We start from the raw sequence: 10,596 nt of genomic DNA, 5'->3' as shown, positions 1-10,596 counted from the left end.
TCAAGGGGCTATGAGTTGCCTTCATTCTGCCACATCTCTGCCCCTACACTGGGCTGGAGTGACTGAACTTGGGGCAGAGAGAACCTGGGAAAGTAAACCCTATGGTGCTGGATCCCTGAGGGCTCTGAGAGAGGGGAAGTTGGCAAAGAGTGCTGGAAACACAGGACCCCAGGACAACAGACCCCACTGCCGCAGAGCCCACTCAGGTCATTCATATAGCGGGATGCAGGCGGGCTCTGTAGTCAGAAAGATCTAGGTTAAAGGTGAGTGACATGACCCCTGAGCCTCAGTTTTCCTGTCTGTACAATGGAGACGATATGGTGGTGTGAGATTCAGAGGATCAGTGCCCATGAAGGTGCCTGGTTCAATGCTGGCTGAGAGTTAGCAGTTACTAACCAGAAGCTTGAAGACATCATGTGTAAAAGGGCACAGAGGCCTGGCAGGACCCGTTCCACAGGTACTCTCTGTTCTGACTTGCTGATGTGTCCCATTATACACCCCCTTCCTTCTGAAACAGCAGGGGCGGCCAACTGTTGCAAGGAGTCAAATATAGCCCTGGCTTGGTTTCCACCGGCCAGGGGCTAGGATTTATGAAATGTACACAATGAAATGTACACAATGACCACAGCACTTATTCCCATCACTGTGACCTTTCCAGATTGAATCACTGATTGGTGACACCTCACTTCTGGTGGCCCCTACAGTTTACCCACTACTATCACATACGTTTGTTCAGTAATCCCAGGACCTGAGTTTTAGAGTTGAAAGATCCTGGGGCGAGGGAGGGTGGCAATGAATCATCTCACCTAGCAGTTACCAAGCCTGGGTGCACACCGGATTCACCCGGGAGCTTTTTAGACATGAACGTGAGAACAGTTTTCTTTTGCGTGCACACTGTAGAGCTTTCCAGCTGTACCAAATAGGATTCAGTAAGTAGTCCCTCAGTGTCTTCCCCAGAAGCAGCCACTGTTTCTTTCTTACTGTCAAGGGGGCAATCCATGTATGTGTAGGGGAATGCATTCAATGCAAGCACAGACAGCCACTGCACACACCTTCTGTTCCCTGTTCTCATTTATCAGTGCATCTTAGTTGTATATATCAATATATCAGAACATGAAGATCCAACTGGTTTCTTCTTAATGCTGCACAGTATTCCTTTGCTCAGCATTGGTCCCTCGTTGATGGACATGGATGGACTTTCCAATTCTATGCTGATACAGTTTGGCTGTGTCCCCACCCAAATCTCATCTTGAATTGTAGCTCCCACAATTCCACCATGTTGTAGCAGGGACCTAGTGGGAGATAATTGAATCATGAGGGCAATTTCCCCCATACTATTCTCATGGTAGTGAATAAGTCTCATGGGATCTGATGTTTTTTTAAGGGGAAACCCCTTTCACTTGTCTCTCATTCTGTGTCTTCACTGCTGCCATGAAGACGTGCCTTTCGCCTTCCTCCATGATTGTGAGGCTTCCCCAGCCATATGGAACTGTGAGTTCATTAAACCTCTTTTTCTTTATAATTTACCCATTTTCAGGTATGTCTTTATCAGCAGCATGACAATGGACTAATACATATGCTGAGTCAAACAAGACAGCAGTAAGTTTCCTAGTACATACATTCCTTTATGCACAAAACAGCGTAATTTTGTGTGTGTGCTAAAGGATATTGTATTAGGGAGGCTTAAGGTGACAGATTCCTGGGCCCTCTCAAAGACATTCTGATTCCATTGGCCTGGGGTAAGGCCCAGGAATCTGAATTTTGAAAAGCACCCACATAATTCGAATGGGCCCCCATGCCTGGAATCTCCTGGCTCATCTAGTGAAAGAGAAGTGCATGTCCTACAAAGCTGAGCAGACTGTGCCAGGCTCCCGACTCCTAGGTCCAGCCCAGTCCATGGCAGCTCCTGGAGAAGGCTCTGTGTGGCCACCACCAGTGCCCCTACATGTGTGCCTGGCTCCTGCCAAGGAAACACAATCATTAGCCAAGTGACCCTGGAGCCTGGCTAATCATGTCCCTTCCCACTTCATGTAATTTTATTGTTTTTAATAACACACAAGGCTGGGCGCGGTGGCTCACGCCTCTAATCCCAGCACTTTGGGAGGCTGAGGCGGGCGGATCACAAGGTCAGGAGATCGAGACCATCCTGGCTAACATGGTGAAACCCCGTCTCTACTAAAAACTAAAAATTAGCTGGGCATGGTGGCAGGCGCCTGTAGTCCCAGCTACTCAGGAGGCTGAGGCTGGAGAATGGCGTGAACCTGGGAGGCGGAGCTTGCAGTGAGCCGAGATTGCGCCACTGCACTCCAGCCTGGGCGACGAGCGAGACTCTGTCTCAAAAAAAAAAAAAAATGTAAATAACACACAAGAGGTCAGTAAGAGTGGCTGTCTCTGGGAAGAAGAACTGGGCACGTGGGAATCGGGGTAAGGAAGAAGACTTTTCTATGATAAACATGGGTGTTATTACCTTAAAAAAAATCTGCTGCATAAAAAATATAAATAACAATGGAATCACTGGGTCTAGCTCATTCTCTAATTGCATGATCCTGAGCAAGTCGCGCACACTCTCTGAGCCTCAGTTGGGGGCGGCTACGACACTGGGGGGTCCCATCAAGTGCTGAATGAGTGACTGGAGGTGAGACTCTGAGCAGAGCCCTCAAAAACCACGCTAGCTGCAGCCCGAGGCAGAGAGAAGCTGGCAAGGTTTTTCCCGTTGTGCAAAAGGGCAGAACACAGAGAAACAAAGGCCAACTTGAGGATGGCCATAAAGTCAGGACGACAGGGACGAGGCCTCTCCAGCTGCCGTAAGCCTGCCTCCGTCTCCCTTGGGGAGGTCTCTGCCTTGAGGCCTGGACCTGGTGAGAAAAGTCATTCCGTGGGATGTTTTCTGCTCTCTCCCTGTGGCCTAGGATGGCACCCTCAGGTCCCTTGTGGGCAGAGAATGACACCCCTCCAGACTGTCTCAGTCTGGGCAGGCAGAGCCAGCCCAAGCTCCAGGTGGGACTGGAACTGGGTGCTTCTGCCCATGGCTGGCCAGGCCTGGGAAAAGAGGAGACGCCTGCCTCTCAACACAGACTTTCTCCGACTGCCCTCCCCTGGGAAGCAGCGATGACAAAAGCAAAGAGAAGAGGAGCAAAACCCCGTTGGGAGGCGGAAGATGGGCCAGGAGTCCCCAGTGAATTATCTTAACTATGGAAAAAAATTGGAACATTTTGCAACCATTTATGGAGTTTATAGTGAAACAAAAATTGCTTTTGTTCTATCAGAACAAGACAGATGAGTTCATTTCCCCTGTTGAGGCCCTAAACTGGAATGGTTCTCTTGAACGAAAGTAAAAAAGTGAGGTTCTTTGGGTCAGATTTGGCATGTAGATGTCTTCCCCAACCCACTTCCTCTCAATTCAGACTAACTGGGGACTTAGAATACTTGGTGCTTTTGAAAGGGGCAGCTCTCTCCTGTTTGCCACAGTCCCCCGCATCCCCAATTGCATCACATGCAGACTGTGTCTCTCATGCTCACATTACTGTTCTAGCTCAGAAAGATTCAATACATACCCAGTACCTGAAATACATTTTGGTGATTTTGCTAAAGCAGTAATAGGTCTGCCTTTCTATTGCTCCTTTCTACCATTTGCTGCTAGCAAACAAGTGTCCCGAGTGCATCCTGGCTAGAAGTCTGAAGCTGTACTGTTTCAAAACTGTGATCTGAAGAAAGCTACTTCCCGTTTCTGAGCCTCTATTTCCATAGAATTGATAAGAAAATGATATTTTTAAAATCATTATTTAAGTTCATAATTATGATGTTTTGTGATTTTGTCAATTGACTGGGTTTGCACCACATGTTGCCAGTGGAGGCCTTGGGAAAGCTGGAAAGTCCAAATGTCCTGGGTCACTTGGCTGGCGGTTGGCTCTGGCTGCCAGCTGGGAGCTCAGCTGGAGCTCTCACGTAGGAGCCTGGCTTGTCCTCCTTGCCTCTCCACGTGGCTGCTGGTGCTTCCTCATAACATGGCACTGAGGGATGTTCCAAGAGCCAAAGACAGAAGCTGCATCTCTCCCAAGGCCCAGCTTCAGAAGTTACCCAGTGCTACCTCCATCATAGTCTATTGCTCATAACAGGTGTGAGTGCCTGCCCCAAGGATTCCAGAGGAGGACAAATGGACTCTACCTCTTGATATGCCATGGCAGAGGAGTCTCCTCACGAAAGAGCATGTGAGGTCGGGGATATTTTTGCAACCACTTTGGAAACATGATGTTGCACAAATGGACTTCCACAGTGCCTAATGAACATGAGACCCTCGACTGTTAGTTTCATTCATTCCTTCAACACACAGGTCAGATTTGGCATGCAGATGTCTTCCCCACCCACCTTCCTCCCAAAACTGGAGACTTAGAATACTTGGTGCTTTTGAAATATTGAAGGATCTGGTAGCCTTGGGCCAACCTACATCCCTGTCAACCCTAGGCAGGGCCTTGGAAGGGGCTGCCTTGTGCACCTGTTGCACGCCAGGTATTACACTAGGCTCTAGGAAGATGGAATTGGTTTCAACCACCATGCAACTCACAGTTCTGGGTGGGAAACTAGCAAGTAAAGCAGGCATGACAACACAACATGGTAATTGTTTTGCAAAAGGAATGCCCTGGAACTAGCACCTGGGCCCACTCTGGGCCAGCAAGAATTAGCCTGGGAGATCCACTGGCCCTATTGGGAAATAAAAATTCTTTCTCACAGGGGTGTTAGGCTGGCAGCAGGATGCCTGGAGCTGCTGAAGGCAGGCTTGCCATCATGTGGGATCCACCAGAGCCCATCTTGCCGTGGCTGGGGAGGGCTTGCTTGCAGATGAAACCAATGCAGAGAAATGCAGAGCCGCGAGATGGAGGTGAGACTCCTGAGAACACCTTTGGGGCCTCTGAATCCAACTGTGCATGGACTTTGCCTTTGGACTTTTTGGTTCTATGTGTCAAGCAGGTTTGTTTTTTCCTGAAGTAATTTAGGTTAAGGTTTCCCTTGCTTCTTGGGTTTCCCTTGCTTCTTACCGAAAGGAATCGTGATCCCCAGTTCTTAAGGAACTCATAATCTAATAGAGGGGACTCATGTGCAAGCAAACAATAATGCTTCAATGTTGTAAGGACTGTAAGGAAGAAATGTGCATGCAGTTTTATGAAGAAAGTGTTTGGGTTAATTTTCCTGGACGCAGGAAAAAGAAGTTCTAGAATGTTTCCCCCACATACCTATCACAGAGCTGGTCACACCAACAGATGCTCTGTGTGTATGAGTGGAAGAAAAGGCAGAGTCTTATGACAAAACTAGCAGAGACCAAGCGATCCCATGTGAAATCGTATCCCCTTCTTAACTTTCTAAATTCAGGGGTTTAGAATTGGCTGCCCTGGTGTCCATGTGACAGTAACAGAATCTCCTTAGCAGAAGCAGAGTCTTTTAATAGACCTCCAGAGGTTAATGGGCCTGACATATCTTTGACATTTATTGGATTTTACGAGCTAGTGGATCTGACTCAGAAAGCCGATCAGATGTTCCAAACCGATGGCCCCTTTGGGGTGCTGTCTTCGCACAGAGCCATAATGAGGTGACCTTGGATGCCTGAGTCCGGAAAGAACAGAAAGAGGATGTCGGAATCGTAGAAATTGCTAAACTGATCAAGGCCTACACAGTGCCCTCGGGCTCGCTTCTGGCCCTGAGATGCTTTGCCCATGGATTCTGTAACTGTACGTTCCTCTTGCCTCACCCTGCCCGAACAGTTACAATCATTCGTCTCTGGAAAAAAAAAAAATTCCTTCTGTTATTCAACAGATATTCATGGAAAAGCTTCACTGTAATGTCATTTAATAAATGAACATTTCCTGGCACAGGGAACTCCAAGAAGATTGTAGGATGTCCCTTGTCCTCTACCAGCTTAGGAGTCTTGCAGGGGAGACTTCAAGACACCCAAATTCTATTAGTGCCCGTGATGGGGCTGGCAGAGAGAACCATAAAGAGAACAGAGGCAGTGGAATTGAAAGCGAGCTTGCCCTCTGGATGTTAGGGAAGCTTCCCAAAGTAAGGGGCATTTTTGTTGAGTTCTGAAAGTCAAGTAGAAGCTCTCCAGAGAGGGGAGAAGAAAAATGACATCTAGGTGAGATGAAGGGTTTACGACATATACAAAAGTGTAGAGATGCAGAGATGCTGTTATTGGAAGATGCAGAGTAAGTGTCACAGACGACAAATATAAGGGCTGGAAAGAATAGAAAAAGATACTCTCATACATTGCTACCAGGGGTGGGAATTTACTATGGAGCTTTTTGGGAAAGTGATTTGGCAATATCTATTCACTTTTAAAATACACTTGACATTTAACCCAGAAATTCCACCTTTGTTTGTTTGTTTGTTTTTTAAGAGTCTCACTCTATTGCCCAAGCTGGAGTGCAGTGGCATGATCTCAGCTCACTGCAACCTCTGCCTCCCGAGTTCAAGTGATTCTCCTGCCTCAGCCTCCCGAGTAGCTGCGATTACAGGCAACCGCCACCAGGCCCGGCTAATTTTTTGTATTTTTTAGTAGAGACAGGGTTTCACCATGTTGGCCAGGCTGGTCTTGAACTCCTGACCTCAAGTGATCTGCCAGCCTCGGCCCCCCAAAATGCTAGGATTACAGTCATGAGCCACCATGCCCAGCCCAGAAATCTTGCCTTTGGAGCTCAAGCCTGTCGATATTAAAAACAAAAACAAAAAGCACTAGTATCAAAAGCTTATATTATACTTAAGCTGATATTTATTGTAGCATTGTTCATTGTGGGAAGATAAAAAAGAAACCACCTGAAGATCTGCTGACAAGGGATTGGTTAAATAAAATGTGGCATATTCATATCTTGGAATTCCATGGAGCTATTAAAAAGGCAGAGAGTAGTCTCTCTAACCACTGGTCTATAAGAATAAGTCTGGTACATCATGGAAGCGCTCTTCTTCAATGTAATGGGGATAAGAGTCAATTAAAAGTCATCAAAAAGACACATTGCTTTAAAGCTTAAAAACCTCTGAATCATTTGCCATTCTTTGGATGTAAGGCCCAAGTCTTTTTACCGGACATTTTCAGCTAATTGGTATTCCATGTTACCTTTCTTGCACAAATCATTTCTATGATATGTAATCTACAATTTTCTGTTCTGTTTTCTTTAAAGTGGGGTGAGTTGCAGCCGGCTCCATAGCTCAGGGGTTAGAGCACTGGTCTTGTAAAGTGGGGTGAGAATTTAAAGGCAGTGGTAAAGCAATCTGCTTATAGAACACCACTAGATTTTTATGATATCCCCTCTTGTGTTAAATTGTGAAATATTGCCACAACTTCCTCCCATGCCAGTAGGCATAAGCTTTTGTGATGTGACATTGCTGCTCGTCCTATCAAGAGGTGAAGCCTATTTCCCATTCCTTAAAGTGAGGATGACCTTGTGACTTGCTTTGGCCAACAGAAAATGATGTCAGGCTAGAGCTTAAGAGACCTTGCTCTTTTCTGGTTTTGGCCCTGTTGGATTACTGCCCTGAGGCCACCATGTAAGGAAGCCCAGCTAGTTCAGGATAAAAGGCAACGTGAGGGCTCAGTGGACGGCCAGCACCAACTGACAGACAGATGGAGAAGGTCATCTCGGACTTTCCAGCCCAGTCAGCTCCAGCTGAATGCAGCCCTGTGAGAGAGTCCAGGCAAAACCAGCAGCCCATGAAATTATGAGAAATAATAGATCATTATTGTTCCAAGCCACTACGTTTTGGGGTGGTTTGTTATACAGCAAAAGGTAACTGATATACCCCAGATCTTTATTGTCATCTGGATAGCAAATGTTTTTAGAAAGCAACATTGAGCAAATCTTTCCAGGGCATTTAACTTGATTTTCATAGAAATGTGATGGTCTTCGTTTTCTGCTCTAATTGCACTAATTTATAAAGTATTTGATGAAAGCATAGAATTACAGTTATAAACCCAGTGGTATAAACAGGCTTAAGGACCAATACAACCTGACTGTGATGAGCCCAGAAGTCACCTGGTGGGAGCAGAAGGATGCAAACATACCAGAAAGCAGCCTACTGGCCAAAGCTTGTTAGCACCATGGGTGTCCAGGAGCATCAGAGGAATGGAGAGCACTGGGGAATCCAGCCACTTTCTGTAATAGAGGTTGGTAAAGAAAGCTTTTACCCTGTTGTTAAGAAAGAAAATTAGCTACAGAGAAATTCACATGGTAGGATCCAATTGTAGAAAAACAAAACCAACATATCTGTTCATGTTAGTATGACAACACGGAGAATGCTCTAGAAGGATACTTTCCAGACTTGTCATGGCTACCTCAGGGGCTAAGAGTGGGAATAAAGAGGGAAAGGAGACATGGGGGAAAAGCACTGTAGCAAAATGCAAAATGTACATGGCATTAAGTAAAAACAAATAGAAGGTTCATAAATACGAACACACCAGTACTAAGTACTACTATCAACAATCACAACTTGAATATGAACACTGAAGGGAAACGGACGAATGAAAGATGATGGGATAGTAGGCAGTTCTGAGCTTGAATTTATTTAGCAGTTTCTGTAATAAAGAGCAGAGGAAAAAAAACTACACTCTCAGATATATGCCATAGTATCTTGTGATTTTTATGCCAATGACATATTATTATAATCCACCAAAAATAATTTCCCTCTGCCCTATATCTGCATATTCATTTGTTGGTATATTTTCTATAATATTTAGCACTTTCTAACTGGCTTTATTTGCATATATTTTTATATTTTGTTATTTGATTATAAGGTACTTGAGGGTACAAAATGGTGCCTTACATAACTGGGCATCTTCAAAGTGCCTTGTTCATAATAGGCGATCAATAAATGTTTCTTAGATGAAACGGGAAAGAAAACCTCACTCTGATGGCAGTTGACTAGGGAGAGATCCAGGAGGTAGTCAATTCCATCTCTGGAAGAGCTCGGAGGAAGTGCATTAGTCAGGGCACAGCAAATGACAACAGAGCCAGACTCTCACCTGCTTTTTAAGCAATGAGGAAATACATTTTCTCACATAGCCTGATGTCCGGAGGCAGGAGAGCTGCAGTTCCCAGCAACTCATCCAGATTCAAAGTGCCCCAGAGAAGATGAGAAACAGTTTCTTTCCATGTTATTTTCTTAGAAATATGGAAACCTGGTGGAGACTCATATAAAAATGGTGGATAGGAGGCAAGAATAACTTGCAGCTCCCATTCGGCTGGACAGAGCAGCAGGTGGACACTCACGTGAACTTTTGCTCTAAGAACTACCGAGGGAACATACCAGGAAAGCCAAGAGAATGAGAATCCACAGACCCTTTAAAGGAGGTAGATTGCCACTGCAGGCTGCATGGGACTGCCAAGGAACTGTGAGTCTGCTTGTTTTCTCAGCTGGGAGGCTTGTAACCTGGGGCAAGTTCTCAGCCCTGCTCACCCGCTGCCTGTAAATAAATCCTGTTCTGTTGGGGGTGCATGGTGAGAGTGGCCTTTCAGGCTGTGGGCTGCATGGGAGCTGGGTGAGGCCTGTGGCTGCCGGCTTTCCCCCAGTTCCCTGGTAACCTGTGTGACACAGCAGAGGCACACATAGTCCCCCGGGAACATAAATCCACTGGCCTGGGAATCACACCCCCATCCCCCACAGCAGCTGCAGCAAGCCAGGCCCAATGAGAGGCTGAGCTCAGACATGCGTAACCCTTCCCTCATTTGGTGGTCTTTCTCTACCTGCCCTGATAGCTAAAGGCAAAGAACATAACCTCTTGGGAGCTCTGTGGCCCCCGCCCACTACCCGACCCTAGGGCAGTCTTGTATCTTTCTTCTACTACTGTAGCTGATGAGCTCTTGAAAGTGTCACCTCCTGGCCACAGGCCAACCAACTCAAAACCAGTGCACTAAACAAAAATATAACCCAGGACCCTCAGAGTCGACTTCACTCCCCTGCTGCCTCCACTGGAGCAGGTTCTGCTATCCACAGCTGAGAGACCTGAAAAAGGTTCACATCACAGGACTCTGTGCAAACACCACCAGTACCAGCCCAGAGCCTAGTGGCTGTGCTGGGTGGCTAGATCCAGAAGACAAATAACACTCATTGCATGTCAGCTCTCAGGGAGCCCTATCATTGGGAGAAGGGGAGAGCACCACATCAAGGGAGCACCCCATGGGACAAAAGAATGTGAACAGCAGCTCTTGAGTCCCAGATCTTTCCTTTGACATAGTCTACCCAAATGAGGAGGAACCAGAAAAACAATTCTGGTAATATGACAAAGCAAGGTTCTTTAGCACACCCAAAAGATCACACTAGCTCACCAGCAATGGATCCAAACCAAGACAAAAATATCTGATTTGCCAGAAAAACAATTCAGGAGGTCTACTATTAAGCTAATCAAGGAAGCACCAGAGAAAGGTGAAGTCCAACTTAAAGAAATAATAATAAAAAAAGATACAGGATATGAATGGAAACATCTCCAATGAAATAGATAGCATAAATTTAAAAAATTCAGAACTTCTGGAAATAAAGGATACACTTAGAGAAATGAGAAATGCACTGGAGAGTCTCAGCAATAGATTGAACAAGTAGAAGAAAGAACTTCAGAGC

The 10,596-nt window shown here is 46.0% G+C and overlaps 1 long non-coding RNA gene across 1 annotated transcript; it reads right to left on the bottom strand.

Moving 5' to 3' along the window:
- Positions 1–5,435: 5,435 nt before the first annotated feature.
- Positions 5,436–9,508, bottom strand: LOC129037457 (uncharacterized). Its single transcript, XR_008502814.1, has 3 exons — positions 9,005–9,508; positions 8,048–8,138; positions 5,436–5,769 (listed from the first exon to the last, which is right to left on the bottom strand). It is a non-coding gene; the product is annotated as an uncharacterized LOC129037457 (long non-coding RNA).
- Positions 9,509–10,596: the final 1,088 nt, after the last annotated feature.

Source organism: Pongo pygmaeus, chromosome 4, assembly GCF_028885625.2.
Source record: "Pongo pygmaeus isolate AG05252 chromosome 4, NHGRI_mPonPyg2-v2.0_pri, whole genome shotgun sequence".
Classification (NCBI taxonomy): Eukaryota; Metazoa; Chordata; class Mammalia; order Primates; family Hominidae; genus Pongo; species Pongo pygmaeus.
Note: the sequence above shows the minus strand (reverse complement) of the source record. Positions and strands in the feature narration are given on the sequence as shown.